The 17,923-nt window shown below is 41.7% G+C and overlaps 1 long non-coding RNA gene and 1 pseudogene across 1 annotated transcript; both read right to left on the bottom strand.

The window, feature by feature from the left end:
- Positions 1-9,859: 9,859 nt before the first annotated feature.
- On the bottom strand, positions 9,860-12,434 carry LOC114654148 (uncharacterized protein K02A2.6-like; annotated as a pseudogene).
- A 739-nt stretch (positions 12,435-13,173) lies between these two features.
- Positions 13,174-14,060, bottom strand: LOC127528768 (uncharacterized). Its single transcript, XR_007935382.1, has 2 exons — positions 13,972-14,060; positions 13,174-13,370 (listed from the first exon to the last, which is right to left on the bottom strand). It is a non-coding gene; the product is annotated as an uncharacterized LOC127528768 (long non-coding RNA).
- Positions 14,061-17,923: the final 3,863 nt, after the last annotated feature.

Genomic DNA, 17,923 nt, shown 5'->3' with positions numbered 1-17,923 from the left:
TTAGTTATACTTTTACCTCGTGTCTCGAGTGGTACCTGAGGGTTCAAGAGGTGGACAAAAGCCTTATCTGCTACACTGGCGTAGTCGGCAGGAGACTGGCCGTCCGGTGGCAGAGGATCTGCATTTCCTATAAAATTCGTTGTGGCAGAGAACCCAGGGAAGGTCCCTCTAGTAACCGCGGAGGTGAAAACTCCACCCGCGACCAAGAGCGCTGCAGACTGTGAGCCGTCCTCTACAGCAGACAATTATGGGGAAGAAAACTGGGAAGAAGGCTGGAATTGCCCAGAAGACTTCTGTCCCAGATCCGATGGAGACGCTGTGAACTTACCTGACGGGCAGTGAGGAAGATCGGGAGCAGCTTAAGGCCACGCAAACACGAGCAGGGCGGCAGTCGGAACGTTGCCGGATGGCAATTCCCGAAGATTACTACAGGGAGTTGGAGCGAGATCGCCAACGTTCCGAGGTATGTGCTGGAACAATGCTCGAAATGCCGGGAGTATTTGTTTCTTGTTTTGCAGAGGCCTGTCTGCACGAAGTGGACAAAGAGCACGCCCGCCTCACACCTAGACAAGATGGCCGCGAAGGAAAGAAAGCAAGCCAGTCTAGGCATCCGCGGAAAGGAAACCCATTGGCTGATGATGTCCACGTGACCTCGCGCGACGGCGACCAGGAAGAAGGTCAGTTTGGAGCCGTCAGTGAGGTAAATAATTCCCCAACGCGTCTGCGCTCCCTGAAGGGAAAGGGGGCGGCGAGCGAAGCAGCGCCAACTCTAAATAAAGGTAAAGAGGGGCGGGATGTGACTGAAGGATCTGCCGTTAAAGCAAAAAAGGCAGACCTCAGTCGGCTTGTTGCAGCCACCCGTCCCTCAGAAGACTTCAAGTCCCAGGAGCCCTTGCGAAGCCCAGCGGAGCACGTGCCAGGAGCGAACGTGCTCATTGGTTCCCGGTCGGCAGGTGACCAAAATAAGGAAATGTACTTACCACCGGCCGAATTAACTAACTATATGACTGTACGGGATCTCGAAGAGGTACTCGACCCCGTAATGGGTTTCTTTCAGGGGATCGAGGACCTGAGGAGATGTTTGGAGGAGCTGGGAGCCACAGTCGAAGCGCCGCTGAGGAGATTGTATGAATACCTGCGGCGATTAGGCCAAGAAGCCCCGGCCTCGATTGAATCGGCGGTGCAGGTGAGTGAAAGCTGCGGCGTATATCATAAGGGGACGCAGTGTGAATAGGCACCGCGTTTAATAAGTAGCGGCTGCCAAAGCACGTGAATCCGACAGTCGAGCGTGGTGTAATGACGGAGTGGTCGGGCAACTGTCCGATAGAACCGGGGCGGCGGTATCAGACGCCGCTCTGGACCGATGCAGACCTTACGAGCCCGACCCGCGTGATAAAGGGGTTGCCGTTGGTTACTGAAGGGGCGGAGGAAGTGCCAATCGAACCGGGCCGGCTGGACAGTGCTGTTACCCGGAGCGATGTGGTACTAATGACGCCGCCTCCGTTAATGCATAGGACAACGGGCGTACAAACAGCAAAGAGGCTCTCTCTTTTCCATTGGGAGCCTCACGCTGTGCACCAGCCCCAGAAAAAACAGGAGATTCCCAAACAGACACGTGGGTCTCCTGACATAATAAAGAAAAGGGCAAAGAGCAGCAAAGCAGCCGTAATTCCCTCCTTGGCGGAGGAAAGGGCGGAGCTAACACTGACTGAATTCCCGAGGTGTTTTAGGTCCCGAGAAGAGAGGCGACCAGGAGGACGGCGGCGGTGTTACAACTGCCGTCAACCGGGCCACCTATGGCGAAGTTGTCCCCGGAGGACAGGGGAGCGGTGGGATAGCAGATACACCGTTCCCCCAAGGTTCGCTGGGGGATCTCGACATTGTCGCCAAGGTCCGGGCGACGCGTCCTCTTGGAGGAGAACGTCCCTCGCGGGGATCAACACTCCGCCCCAGTTGGCTTCGCTGAGAGGGGGGAACTGTGGAGGATTGCCGGCTTCCCAGTCCGGCCCTCACCCCCAGGCCGCAAGGAGGAGCCCTCCGGACAGCATATTCGTGCTCCGAGTTCCAGCAGGGCCTCATGGACTTTGTAGTGTTGTGACACAGCCCTGCTGGATACCTTGGGGGCCGCCAGGAGTCGCTGTAGGGGGGTTAGTGGGCTCTTGTATGCCCTATAACCCGGGAGTGCATCAGCATCACGTGTCCGGAAGAAACGACGTGCTCCCGGGATGAAGAAGAGGACTGTTTGCCCTGACCCGGAAGGAAATGGACTTGTGGGTTGTGCTTGGAACCACTTCTGGGTCAGGAGCTATAAAAGGACTATGGGAAGCCCAGAACACTGAGCTGAGCTGGGAGGTAGGGTGGCGACGTGTCTGGGCGAGGAGGATTGGTTTTGAGAGAGAGAGTTTATTGATTTATGAATAGTGTGGTGGAAAGGGTGCTTGGTGCACTGTACAATAATAAAAATAATATTAGTTATACTTTTACCTCGTGTCTCGAGTGGTACCTGAGGGTTCAAGAGGTGGACAAAAGCCTTATCTGCTACAAGGGACATTGCTCATTTTCACTATATTTGCATAGGTTTTCTGCAGGTATTCTGGTTTCCTCCCACACCCAGAAAAATACACTGGCTAGATTAATTGCAAATTCTAAGTGAATGCGAGTGTATTTTCTGCTAGTTTTCACATAGTAGTAATGAGTTTATATTGTTTTAACCTTCTTCTCAGATGAAGATGTTCATCTTTTTAAATCACATATTTAGATCACATATTAATAAGATTATCAGGACAGCATTTTTTCACTTAAGGAATATAGTAAAAGTTAGATCCGTTATAATTTTGCAAGTTGCTGAAAAAATTAGTTTTTAGTCGACTAGATTACTCTAACGCACTCCTCTCAGGACTACCCAAGAAAGACATCAATTAATTGCAACTAATGCACAATGCAGCTGCCAGAATCTCTACTAGGAAAAGAAAATCTGAGCACATCTCTCCAATCATGATGTCATTACATTGGTTACCCGTGCCATTTAGAATAGACTTTAAAATACTGCTAATGATTCACAAAGCCTTTATATAATCTCACTCTGTCCTGTATTTCGGAATGCCGGTCAGCTTACACTCAAAATCGTAACCTTAGATCTTCAAATGAGTATCTGCTTATAATTCCAAGTGCTAAACTTAAAAGAAGTGGTGAGGCAGCCTTCTGCTGTTATGCGCCTAAAATCTGGAATAGCTTACTGATAGAAATTCACAAGGCTAATACGGTGGAGCACTTTAAAAAACTGCCAAAAACCCACTATTTTAACATAGCTTTCTCATAGGTACATTTTAGCGTATTCCTGTTAAGCTATGTATATTTGCATTGTTGTGATGTGAAATTTTGCATACAAGTTGTCTTTATTTGTAAGTTAGACAAAGCAATGTAATATTAGTGTTACATTATTGATAATAACAGCAATGGTTTATGAACCGCTTCCCCCCTTTAGGACTGAGTCTCTTCGCAATTTTATGACAGGGTTGGGGGAGGTGCCTCAAACAAGTTTGGCTAATATTTCTCTACTGAAGTCTCTCAGTCAACCCTTTCAGGAAAAGCCAGACTGCCTAACTGGCAAGTTTTACTTTAACAAATGGTTTTGGGGGCAGGTGTGAGGGTGTTCTGTCCCCCCATTGATCTGAAGTATGGCTGTTTGGAACTGGCTTGTATCAGAAGCCTTTAAGTACTATGACGCCCTATTGGCTCTAGGGGTTGAACAGAAAACCTATAAATTTGCTTGCTTTACCTCACTCTCTATCTTACCAAACTGATGAAAGTCCATCTCACACACCATGAAGTGAAAACGACAACACAATGAAGAGCACAGCTCAGCAGCCATATTGAGACAGGCATGCGGCCTGTTCTGAAGAAAGCTGACCATAAATGATGCCTTAACTAGAGACATTTTAAGTAACTAACAAGTCTGTGTGCCACCTGAAACTACACATCACCATTTATCAGGTTGTATGGTTGCCAATATTCAAATGTACTTTACATATTGTTATTATTTATGAATATTATCAACAATACATTATTTAAATTGTAACTTAGCTCCTGGTTGTCTTTTACTACACCTAATTGCCTGAGGTTATAGATGTGGAAGGGAAGGTGGGGAGACGTTATAAAGTACAATACCTTATAAACAGTGGCAAGTCTATGGGATTTGAGGCATTCTCACAAAGGCTACATATTACAAAAGGGGAAAGTAGAGTAATATATCACTCTACCAAGACAAAACATGCAATGAATTATCATTTTCATCAAGGCTCCGTAATCCATACTAACCCCTAATTTCTCTGCTGTTCTTTTTCCAGTCTGATAAAGGCATCTTGTAATTCCTACATTGATGGATTGAAGGCCAGATGTCCACATGACCATCATCATCAAATTCTTCCATGTGAAGCATGAAAACCATATGGACTGACTTAGATCATTGATGTTAGGTAGAATGCCTAGTGGAGGCCGGACGGTTTCTTGGCCTTGGAACCTCTGCAGATTTTGTTTTTTTCTCCAGACTTTCTGGAGGTTTTTTTTCTATCCTCCTGGCCATTGGGCCATACTTTATTCTTTGTTACTGGGTATTGCCTAATCTTACTTTTGTTTCATATAAAGGTTGCTTTCTTCATTTTGTAAAGCACTTTAAGCTACACCATTTGTATGAAAATGTGCTATATAAATAAATGTTGTTGCTGTTGTTGTCAAATATTTTCCACCTGCCTGGTTTTACTCGGACCCTCTTCCAAATTTGTTTCAAAACATCTGCATTCTCAATGTGACACAGCTTAAAACTACTTTTGGTTTGTCCAGAGAAGATTTTTCTTCAATTGACATAGCACTTGAATTCATTTTTCAAGAAAGTTGTGGAAATAAACTGTTCTGGTGTGGAAAATTTTCATTTTTTTCAACTGCAAGCTGTTTATATTAAATTTTATTTATTTTCCTTAAACAAACCAGGATGAACTACATTTACAGGAGTTTAATTACAAGGAGTGCAAACATCTTTCTTGTGCATTTTCCTGTGTTGTACTAGTCTGTGTTAATTAGTTTACAACTTGATGGTGGAGAGAAAATAAGACAAGTACACGCAGAGCCACAGAACCAGTCTGAATTTATTTATAACCTGTGAACAGATGGATTACCAAAGTAGTTTACAGCTTAGGGAAAGGAAAGAGAGTGGAAGTACTTAAAAGTCCAAACACTTTGGACAGAGTCATCAGGACAAGATAGGCAATCAAATGTGTACAATGTTGCATGTCCCGAAACACCACGTGTGCATTTTGAAATAAACATGGCTCATCTGATGGACCAGGAAGAAGAAAACACAAAGACAGAAGGGCTACCTCAGAGCTCAGGAGAAGTGAGATCGTTTGATTTGGATGTCAGAAAATATAACTATGAACAATGCCAATTGTTAAACCAAAAACCTCCCAGGACATTAACCCCTTGACACTTCTGATTAAAAGTAAGCTTTTTTTAAGACTGTTTTTATCCAGACTGTTATCTATTTTATTTCCTATTATGTCAGTCAGTTATTTTTTAAACTGCTTTGTCTTGAACACGGTCGTGGGGGGTACTGGTCAGGGCAACAGTCCATTACAGGTATTTCCTATTATATCGTCTTATATTTATTGTTTTTATATATTAATAAACACCACATTGATTTTATATTTTCAATACTAGGTCTTTAATCTAGAATGATTGAAATAATAAATGAGTACAAATGATGAATTAGATGGCTACTATCTCCTTCACAGGTCTTATTCAAGGCCATCGAGGCTGCTCCTCAATAATTAAAACAACTGTAGTAAAAGCAAGAAATTGTTTGCTTAGTAAGTACTATATAACCAAAAGAGTTGTGTTTTTATATGAGTAGTACTGACACCCACATTTTTGTTAGAGTTGGTGATAGTGAATCCCTATATAGAAAATCCAATGCAGAATACTGCAGATTGACTTTCAATTGGCACCACTTAGAACTTTGTCTGGATAGAATTGCTATATGTTTGTGTGTATGTGTTAATCTTCAAGGGTGAGAGTAGATGAACCCAATAAACATTCCTGGTAAGTGTTACAAATTTCATGATAATACTAAAACCTTAAGGTTTTTTAAACTTCTACCTGATTATAATGTAACTAACTGTGCTGCCCATTTACAATGAGCTGAAATCTAAATAAACCACACCGACCTTAGCATTAAAATTTGCACTGCAACAGGTAAAGCATATGTCTCTGTTATATGCCATTTGGTACTAGATTTGTAAAAACAGTGTTAGTGTTTGTGATGCACCTTCTATTAGAATGGTAAACACAATGCTTTGTATTACTAAAAATGTTTGTGATGCGCCAGCTTTTGGAATGACAGAGACATGGCAAATGGATGGACAACAAAAACAGAAACACAGACACTTATCCTTTTATTAAGGCGGATATATTGACCACTGACATAAAGATGATTTTTTATATATCAAGTGAAAGTCTACCATATATATTCTTTCAAGTATTTCAATTAAATTTGAATATGTTGACATAGATAGTGTATTAAGTTCAAGTTTAGATCTATTCTTAAGTGTAAATGGTATCTTGAAATACTTACCTATGCTTCCATGTAATACAACACCACAAGTGAAATGTAATGTCAGACAAAATTATGTATACAAGAAACTCTTATCATTATGATCAGCTTTTGAATAAAAACTGAATCTAGCAGTTAAAATCTTAATGGTCCTGTACTGTTTGCCAAAACTGTTAATGGAGAAAACTGATCATTGCACTGTATTGCACTGGAGTTTTTAATATTACTATTTGTCTTTCTAAAGCAGTGGGCATATGACCTTGGCAGATGGGAGCTGCTTACCAGTAACAATCTGTTCTGTACTTTGTGGTCCTAAGTTGAAAAGGTGCCATACCAGGATGGTATGCAGTCAGTGAAGTCCACAGTGCACCTACAGAAGTCAATGAACATTGACATTTCCTATATGTCTGAGGAAATAATGCCATGGGTGAACCTGACAATTTCTCAAATATGTTGTGCCTTTTGGATTGACTATGATTGGGGCTCCAAGAAATTTAAAGCTGCTATCCCTCTCTACCACATTCCCCATAAAAATGATGGTGCCTATCTCCTCTTCACTGAAGACAGCTTCACTGTTTTTCTGACATTAATGGAAAGATTTTTGCTCTGGCACAGTACAGTTCCTTCTCTGTAAACTGTCATTGATAGACTATGGAGGTGCTGTCATCCGATAATTTAATAATGGAATCGAGGATTATATACTGTATACTCTATAGACATCTAAATACAATGCAGTAAATGTCTTCCTGTGAATGCCTTTTGATTCAGGGCATAGGTTTGGAAGACAGCTGGGGTCAATGAAGAGAGTGTTGGCAGGTATGCACTGGTGATTTTCTTTTGAAAACCTCTACAAATTCCAAGCTGAAAACTAATGGATTTAATAAAAATGACAAAGGACTGGAGATCTGTTTGAATTAGTTTGTTGTTTACTAAAAAAATATGATATGCTAATTAAGTCCTTTGCTAATAGCAGAGTGCCACTCCTGCAATTGTATGCTAAACCACTTCTGTGTAGACTCTGATCACAAAGCTTCCAGAACAAAAAAGACAAGGTTTTTATACAGAAATACATGAAAAACAGCAGGCAGTGAATATTCATAATGATACTACCCGTTCAAAATAGAAACTAAGACAAATATTCCCCTTAATGTTACAAATACAGCTGACTAGAAAAACAAAGAAAAAATAAAGAAAGATAAAAGGATTGCACAAGTCATTCAGTTTTATATTACCATCATCACTATATATATATATATCAATCAATCAATCAAATCAAATCAAAATCTTTATTGTCATTGTAGCAATGAGACATTGTACAACAAAATTTTTAGGTGCAATTTTCCAGCGCAGATAAAAATAAAATAAAATAAAAATAAAAACAAAACCAAAACAAAACCAAAACACAATTACTCAAGTTACAACTAAAATAAAGGAATAAAATAAGTATCCAAAATTGTCCATAACAGCAGAACAATGTTTTCCACTCATACATACTGTACATACATACATACATTATATTGCACTTGTCTCTTATCTAATGTTAACTTAGAATGAAGGTGCACTCATCAGATTGACCACTTAGCAGCATTCAGCATGGTGATGGCTGAAGGACAGAAACTATTTCTCAGTCTATTTGTCTTAGTCTTTTAGATCTGAAACATCTGCCTAAAAGCAGGCGTTGAAACAATGCATGTCCTGAGTGTGATGGGTCCTGAAGAATTTTCTTGATGTTCCTGAGACAACAGGAACTATGTAGTTCTTCTAGTGAGGGGAGAGGACAGCCGACTATCTGCTGGGTAACCTTAATGACCTTGTGGAGCTCTTTCTTCTGTGCTGCTGTGCAGCTGGAGAACCACGCACTGAGACAGTACACCAGGATGCTCTCTACTGTGCAGCCGTAAAAGGACACCAGCAATTTCTCAGGGATGTTGTTCTTTCTGTGCACCCTCAGGAAGTAGAGTCTCTTTTGGGCGTTCTTCACTACCTCAGCAGTGTGTGTTACCCAGGTCAAGTCATCCCAAATGGTGACTCCCAAGAAGCGGAAGTCTGAGACCCTCTCCACACAGTCCCCATTGATGATGAGTGGCTGGATGTTGTCTGCCTTCTTTCTGAAGTCCACAATGAGCTCCTTGGTCTTGGCTGTATTTAGGAGCAAGTTCTTATTCCTACACTACGTTGCCAGCCACTCCATTTCATCCCTGTAGGTGGACTCCTCCCCCCAGAGATGAGCCCTACTACCGTGGTATCATCAGCGAACTTAACAATGGTGTTACTGTAGTGGGCAGGAGTGCAATCATGAGTGTAGAGGGTATAGAGCAGGGGGCTCAACACACAGCCCTGTGGGGAGCCAGTGCTGTGGCTGATGGGTGTGGAGAGGTAGGGGCCCACTCTAACCCTCTGAGTGCGATCACTCAGGAAGTCCTAGATCCAAAGGCAGGTGGAGTGTGGAAGTCCTATGTCTGACAGTTGGGTCACCAGTCTGTGGGGTAAGATGGTATTAAAGTGGGGTAAGATGGTATATATATATTTTTTTTTTCTTTTATGCTCCTCTTTATTGAAGCCTGCGGTAACTATAAAATCGATTGACGACATACAGATGTTGATAATGATTCTTAAATACAGTTTTTAATAACTGTAAAATTGTGTCAGCTTTCTCATTAGGTTCTCTCAGAAAAAGACCAAAATACCTTTTTTTTAAGAACTTCATTTTTCCTTCTAAAATCTCACCCAGTAACATTCTACTGGAAATTACCAACAACAGGAATGTCAATCAACATCAATATAAATTTAATTTGTTACTGACATACACATACACAACACCCTTTTCCCCCAGTTTTAAATATCTTTGTAATGTTCTGACCTAACAAGAGTTCTATGGGGCCTTAGTGACACCATAGGCTGTGGGGTCTTAACATCCACAGGTTTACCAGTTTCAGGGGTTGGTGTCACTACTGTATCATTATCTGTAGTAGATTCAGAAGAAGTTGGTATTTCTGGGCTACCAGGAGGCTGCTGAACAGTGGTAGCTGGCTGCTGCATTGACTCTGCTTTGGGCACTGGCCCATCATCCATCATCCGCTCTCGAAGCTGATCAACATGGTGACAGAAAATGTGTCCATCTTCTGTTTGCACACAGTAAGACACAGGGCCAGTTGCCTCTTACACTACTGCTGGCATCCATCATGGTTCTCCTACAAAATTGCGTGCATATATTGTCTGTAAGGGTTGAAATTGCTGAAACACACCCCCATGTTTTTATGCTAGTTTCCCTTGCTTCATATGCATGTCAGCTTGAAAGTCTCGGTGAAGGCGATCGAGTGCAGTGGTCAATCGTCTTTTCATTAGCAACTCTGCAGGACTCTTCCCTGTGGAAGAGTTGGGCATGGTGTGCTGAGCTAGCAAAAATCTTGCAAAGCGTATTTGCCAATTAATAGCTATGATTGTCCGTAGGGCATCTTTTGTCCTTTTGAGGACGAATGAAAATGGGGCCATTGTCACATGCCGGATTCCATTTCTTTCTGTGAACTCTTTGAATTCAGCCAATGTAAATGCTGCACTTCTGTCTGAGACAATAATATATGGCAATCCACGTGTAGCAAACATAAGACGCAAAGTGTCGATGGCAGTATTTGCAGACATGGAGCGTAGAAGAGACACCTCCAGCCACTTGGAATGGGAATCCACCAAAATAAAGACCTTTCCTTGAAATGGTCCAGCAAAATCAGTGGGGATCCGAGACCAAGCCTTAGCTGGCCATTCCCAGGGGTGAAGTGGTGCCCTTGTTAGTGCATGCCATGACTGTTGACATGTTGTACAACACTTTACACTTTCTCTATTTGTCTGTCCATTCCAGGCCACCATACATAACTTCTAGCCAGAGCCTTCATGTGGACTATGCCAGGGTGGGAGTCATGAAGTAGTTTAAGTACATCCTCCTGTGCTAGACCAGGAACTACAACACGGCTACCCCATAAAACACAACCCTTGTGAATTGAGTGTTCATTACGTTTATTGGCAAAGGGTATGAAATTGTCACCTGGGACTTCACAGGGCCAGCCATGCAAAAGCCAGTGCAGCACATGAGACAGAACTGGATCCTTCTGAGTAAGTGCAGCAATTTGGTTAGCATGAATTGGTGCATTAGGCACAGACTCCAAGAGCAGGACCTCAAGAGGAGGTGGTGTATCAGCCACAGGATGTGCTATAGGCAAGCTGCTCAAGGCATCGGCAGTTGTCAACTCTTTTCCTGGTCTGTAGCACAACTGATAATTGTATACACCCAACAAGAGACTCCAGCGAAGCATACGAGGCGACAAGATCTGTGGCATGGGTTTAGAATGATGTGGGGACAAAGGAGTGGCTTGTGGTCTGTGCAAATCGTAAACTGACACCCCTGCAAGAACTGATTACATTTTTTTATACCAAAAATAACAACAAGAGCCTCCTCATCCATTTGAGCATAATTGCATTCAGTGGCCGACAGTGTCCATGAAGCAAAACTAATTGGGGACTCCATACCATCAGGTTCTACATGGCTCAGTTCAGCTCCAAGGCCATAAGGAGAGGCACCACATACCAATACAAGAGGCTTCTTAACATAATAGTGCGCAAGCAGTCCATCTCCTTTGAGTAGTGCTTTTGCCTGCTTATAAGCCGTGTCATGGGCAGCAGCCCAGTGCCATGCTATTGACTTGTCAAGAAGTCTGTTTAGTGGATCCAGAATGGTGGCCTTGTTTGGAAGAAAACAACTGTAAAAATTCAAAAGTCCCAGAAATACCTGAAGCTGTGTCTTGTTGCTGGGAGTTGGTGCATTCATGATAACATCCACCTTCCCACTGGTGGGATGGATGCCCTCTTTATCTACTCTGAATCCGAGAAACTCCACTTCAGTAGCAGCAAAAACACATTTGTCTTGTTGAAGTCTAAGTCCAACATCAGAGATTCGACATAACACTTTCTCCAAACGTACATCATGTCCATCTGGAGTTTTCCCAGTGATTAAAATGTCATCCAGGTATGGCTGTACACCTGGAATACCTGCCAACAGAGTATCCATAAAATGCTGGAAAATGGCAACAGCTGTAGAAACCCCAAATTGCAGCTGTTGAGCGTGGTACAGCCCCCTGTGTGTATTAATTGTTAACAGCTCAGCTGAAGGTTCATCAAGAACTAGCTGCTGGTAGGCTTGTTTAAGGTCTAATTTAGTAAAAATGACACCCCATGCCAGTGTGGAGAACATCTCTGCAACAGTTGGTAAGGGATAAACATCAGGTCTTACTGCTGTATTAACAGTACATCTGTAATCACCACAGATTCTTAAACGACCATCCCTTTTTGTGATAGGGACAATGGGTGTTGCCCATTTTGAGTGTTGCACTGGTACAAAAATGTCTTGCTCAACCAGATCATCTAATGCCTCATCAATCCTCTGCTTAAGAGCAAAAGGTACAGGGTGAGCTTTAAAGAATTTTGGTGAAACTGTAGGGTCCACTTCAATTGAAATGGGTTGTCCTCTACATACACTTCTTCATACCTTTCCAGGAGAGCTGTCACATGGTGCTGCTGAATTATGTGCACACCTGTTAATTCTATTCCAAGTGCTTCAAACCAGTCTCGTCCTAACAAGCTAGTACCCTGGCCCCGAATAACAAGAAGTGATAAGGTGGCCTTTTTATAGCGATACTCAACCTGAACTTTGATCTTACCTACAATGAAAAAAATAAAACATTGGATAAGCTTAAAAAAATTGAAGTAATCAATCACACGAAATATTTGACATTGACGCAGTGTAAATAATTTATTCAGTTTAACCTTTATTTTTCAACTCCATTCAAACTATTTTCTGAATGTTGAGCCTATCAATTATTTTAAATTACCCTAAATGAAAAAAATAGTTGTCTTTATTGAGTTAATGACTATAATTCCTTCCGTTTAACCTAAAATGTTTAAATCCATGGAAACTTTTTTGAAGATTGGAGTAAACTAATTATTTTGAATTCTGTCAAATAAAAAATAACAGTTGACATTATCTGTAATAGGGCGGCACGGTGGCGCAGTGGCAGAGCTGCTGCCTTGCAGTAAGGAGACCTGGATTCGCTTCCCGGGTCCTCTCTGCGTGGAGTTTGAATGTTCTCCCCGTGTCTGTGTGGGTTTCCTCCGGGCGCTCCGGTTTCTTCCCACAGTCCAAAGACATGCAGGTTAGGTGGATTGGCGATTCTAAATTGGCCCTAGTGTGTGCTTGGTGTGTGGGTGTGTTTGTGTGTATCCTGCTGTGGGTTGGCACCCTGTCCGGGATTGGTTCCTGCCTTGTGCCCTGTGTTGGCTGGGATTGGCTCCAGCAGACCCCCGTGACCCTGTGTTCGGATTCAGCGGGTTGGAAAATGGATGGATGGATGGATTATCTGAAATGTATAGCAAATCAAATACACAAATTCTTTTAAAATATATTTTAATCAATGACTTCTGTGAACACATTCCTTTGAAACATTCATATTTATTACACCATAAATTCAACAGTACATGGCAAGTACATGGAGTACATGACATCACATATTGGGATGGCGGCACTGAATATTTTAGGTTGAGTGCATATATCAGCCTGAAGAACATGGCAAAAGCTGTTGGAACCGAGGGCAAATCATTCAGGACCTCTCTTCCTTCAATGACTATCGTAATGTCTTTGTGTGGATGGAAAGGATCCTCTTTTCCAGTGACAAGGAATTGCCAAGGCTTCCTGTTCCAGTTCTTCCTTATTTTCCTGCATATCCTACAAGAAAAAGTAATACATGAGGACAACTAGAAGAAATAACAGTAGAGTTTTTGATTACAGAAGCACCATTTTAACCCACATGCCACACTAGGTGTGCTCCAATAAATACTGACCAGGCTCCACAGTTTGCTATAGTGGTTATTGTTTCCATATTGGTTTTGTAGTTTGTTTGTTTTTTTTAGTATTGATTCAGTATTATTCCGCATTCATTTTTCGCCAAAAGACATTTAAAAGCAAGTCCTGTCCATGAATTTTTAAGACTTGTCAAATAGTGTTTACGACGTTTCAAAGCTGAAAATTCAGATTGTATTTTAGACTTAAGGACCCACAGAAAACCTGTCCAGCAAATCAAACTTTGAACAAATTTGAGTTTTGAAAATATAATTTCCATCTAATTTGAAAAGATGATGACAATGTAGTTGTAAAACTCAAGCACCCAGTCTGTTTTGTGGCTATGGTGAAGTGTAACTGCTCTCATTACAGTTAGGGTATTATTTAATGGTATCATTACCTAATAAATACACAGTCTGAAACAGAACATGAGGATGGTTCTGTAGGTGTAGTGGTGTGCAAATGAGTAAGAAAGAGATGCTCTTACCTGGTATTCTCTGATAAGGTGCTGAACAGGTTCACCCAAGTAGATTATCATAGATTTGAGGATGCATTCTCTTCTGACGTTGATGTCCATAGTCTGTGTAAGAACAGTTCCTATTAATTAAAATTACACAGAGCTGGATCACTCTTGGGGAAACGTGCCGCATGGCTGTTTTTCATGTAACTGACGCTCCCTCACAATGCAGGTAATGTGCCTCATTCGGGACTCCATGAGCAACCGCTCATTCGACACAAAGTCAAACCAACGGTACCCAAGGATTTTCCGGAAAGACACAGTACCAAAGGAGTCCAGTCTTCGTCTCAGGTCACTGGATAGCGTCCATGTCTCGCAAACCATATAGCAAGACAGGAAGCACCAGGACTCTAAAGACTTGGACCTTCGTCCTTTTGCATAGATATCGAGATCACCACACACCCCTTTCCAGCAACCTCATTACACCCCATGCTCTCCCAATCCGTCTACTGACTTCATAGGAAGAGTCAACAGAGACATGAATGTCACTGCCAAGGTAAGTAAACCTCTCGACAAGGTCAACACTCTCTCCGCAAACAGACACATTGCTGATGGCTGTGCCCAAGAGGTCATTAAAAGCCTGGATCTTGGTTTTTATCCAGGACACTTGCAAGCCCAGACACTCAGACTCCTTGCTCAGTCTCTCGAGTGCCCTGATCAGAGCCTCCATTGACTTTGCGAAGACCACAGCATCGTCAACAAAGCCAAAATCTGTGGATCTTTCTTCACCAACAGATGCCCCACTGCCACTGGACCCCACAACCTTTCCCAACACCCAGTCCATACAAGCATTGAACAGAGTAGGAGCAAGAACACACCCCTGACGAACCCTAGAGTCAACTGGGAAAAACACAGAGGTTCTGCCTCCACTTCTAAATCAAAATTCAAAAATAAATCGGCATCCATGTACAGCACACAAACCTTGCTCTGTTCTCTCACCGCTGTCTCTAGGCATCTGTAGGACCTCTGAGAGTGGTTGATCACCCCTGTCCCACTTTGTAACTCAGGAGGACTGATCCGACTCCTGGACTGCCACTGCTCTGCATAGGTATCTTCTACAACATGGGTGGCGAACTCCAGGCCTGGGGGGCCGCAGTGGCTACAGGTTTTCATTCTAACCCTTTTCCTAATCAGTGACCACTTTTCACTGCTAATTAACTTTTTCCCCATCACTTTAATAGCCCTGTTAGAAGAGTTCAGCCCTCTGAATTGATTCCTTTCTTCATTAAATGACAGCCAAGCAGAAATGAGATGTGAAACGAGCTAACAGATGACCAGCTAAACTGGGGCTTCAAACTCCAACCAATTTCACTCCAATCACTTTCTTAATGAAAAGCCAATTCTTGCTGTTAATTAAACCCATTATTTAATTCCATGGCTTGCTGCTGCTCTCATTCTGCCACAGCACACATTTCGAAAACTGTTGTTTTCTGTTCTTTCTAAGAGCACAGTCAAAATGTTTTGATCACTTGAGAGATCAACCTTACCAAGACCATCACCTCTCTTTTATTTCAGATATTGTGTAATGGGCACAGGGGAGCTGGTCATGTGGTGGCTTGTTTTGTGTCTCATTATTGTTTGGCTGCTAATTAAAGAAAAAGAAACAACTATGGGGCCTGAGTCAAGTTAATTAAAAGAAGTAATCAACAGCAAAAACTGGTCACTAATAAAGAAGATGGTAAGAATGATAACCTGCAGCCACTGCGGGCCTGGAGTTCGCCACCCCTGTTCTACAACCACCATGACTTTCTCCCTTTTACTCCGACTCCGCCAAACTCCTCAGTTTTCTTCCTTATTTTGTTATATCTTTTTCTGCCTTCTTTTGCTTTTCCACAAGGTTCCTTTTATCCCTTGTGGGGACAGGTGCCAGGCCTAACGACTCACAGAATATCAACAGAAAATTAGCTGATCATGCTTGCATTTAACAAGTAATCAACTTGATTCCCGATTGAGCATTTTTAAAGATGTTGGTGGAAACAGGAATTCCAGGAAAAAACCCATTTAGACATGCAGTTAATATGCATACTCCATATAGACGGTGACAATGGCAGGGAAGTGAATCCTAGCCTGGGAAATGTGGAGGCAGCAGGGCAAATCACTGTACAAATGTGGAACCCTAAATGTCATATTAGACTTATATGTTAACATTTCTAGCTAGTTTTTTGTAATATTGAAATAGAGGTTTAGTTTCTCCAGCAGTATTTATCACAAAGTAAGCTGCATCAAAAATTAGTAGCTGTAATCATATTCTGGTTGAAATATATTTATATAGAAACAGTAAATATTGCTGTGACTTTGATACGTTACTAGGGTTCTTTAAGTTAACATCTGCCTTTTTGGAGTTTTTCAGGCAATCATGGTTTATACCCAACTACAAAGATATTTTGTTTTTAAATGTTTCCTCGCAGCAGAGAACCTCAAAGATGTGCCGAACCACACTGTATTTTTAAAAACTGCACATTGCCATGGACCGTATGATGAACCTCGTCACACAAACAGAATAGACCTCACCAACATGCAGCACATAGAATGTACTACAGAGGGACTGCAATTCCCATGACCCTTTAATGGGCTGGGAACAGTCCCTCAACAGAGATTGATTTGTGGTCCCACCTCTTGGGGAACCACCCACAAAACATGGCAGTTAAAACTTACGCACAGAGAAACTACATAATAAACAAAACTGACATCAAATACATAATTAGGCTAATAATAAAATAACAATATTAGCATAGACATTGATAATCAATCAAAACTGGATACAGTAATCCCTCCTCCATCACGGGGGTTGCGTTCCAGAGCCACCCACGAAATAAGAAAATCCGCGAAGTAGAAACCATATGTTTATATGGTTATTTTTATATTGTCATGCTAAATTTATAAAGTAACATAAAAGGTTTAAATACTGGTTATCCTTTTACACTAAAATATTACTAAAGAGACACAAAAAAAGTAAAATGGATATGTTGTTTTTCTTTAAGGAGATTAAATATTACTGAAGAAAGAAAAAAAAAATTAAACAGCCAAATGGGGCTATGCATACGAACTTAAAAGGTTTAAATAAAACAGAAATATATATTTTATTTTTACTTGCTTAACTTGTGGAGGGTGTATCCTGTAGCAAAGCCCTAACTTTTTTCGTGAAAGCCCGTTTCAGTCAATAAGTCTTAAAAAAAGGTGTAAAGATATTGACAATAAGCTAAGCAAACCCAGGAAGACATGGAATCGTTTAAATCAAGTATCATTACATCTTCCTTTCTTAAAGAGAAGTAAGGCAGTACTTATAAGCTTACATATATATATATATATATATATATATATATATATATCTATATCCGAAGCCGTGCAAGCACACTCTTGAGAATGCAACGTATAGTTGTACAGAAGAAAAGCAATCTTGCCTCAAATGAATGGCAACCTTTTGTAGGTTTATGAACTTAATTTAAACTTTAGGTTTACACGGTGCTTTCTTTCCGAAGTACCTGCACTCATGAATATGTCTGTATGTGTCAGTCGGTCAAATCCACGCGCTTCGCACCAGCGAAGTACCGCTTTTAAATTTTTATTAAGAAGAAAACAAAACCTTTTTAAATTGAGGGAAAATATACTAATAACAGTTTGTTAAGGATCTGTTTTTTTGTGAAGCTGCCTTCACTCGAGTGATCACTTCGACCTGACTTGGTGGCCAACTATAAGCGTTACCTGGTAGGTTCCACCCATACAATCAGATTGTGAATCAGACTATGAATGCCGTGAATGTAATCACCCCGATCTACATGTTGTCAAATAAACGAACCACACGCCGTGGCGCGGAATGTAATTACCCCGATCTACATGTTGTCAAATAAACGAACCACATGCCGTGGCGCAATTTTAGGGGCTTTGCCTGTAACGCTGACGTCCAAGGTTCGATTCCTGTAAG

Source organism: Erpetoichthys calabaricus, chromosome 7 (assembly GCF_900747795.2).
Source record: "Erpetoichthys calabaricus chromosome 7, fErpCal1.3, whole genome shotgun sequence".
Taxonomy (NCBI): domain Eukaryota; kingdom Metazoa; phylum Chordata; class Cladistia; order Polypteriformes; family Polypteridae; genus Erpetoichthys; species Erpetoichthys calabaricus.
This window is presented reverse-complemented; position numbering and strand designations above follow the sequence as displayed.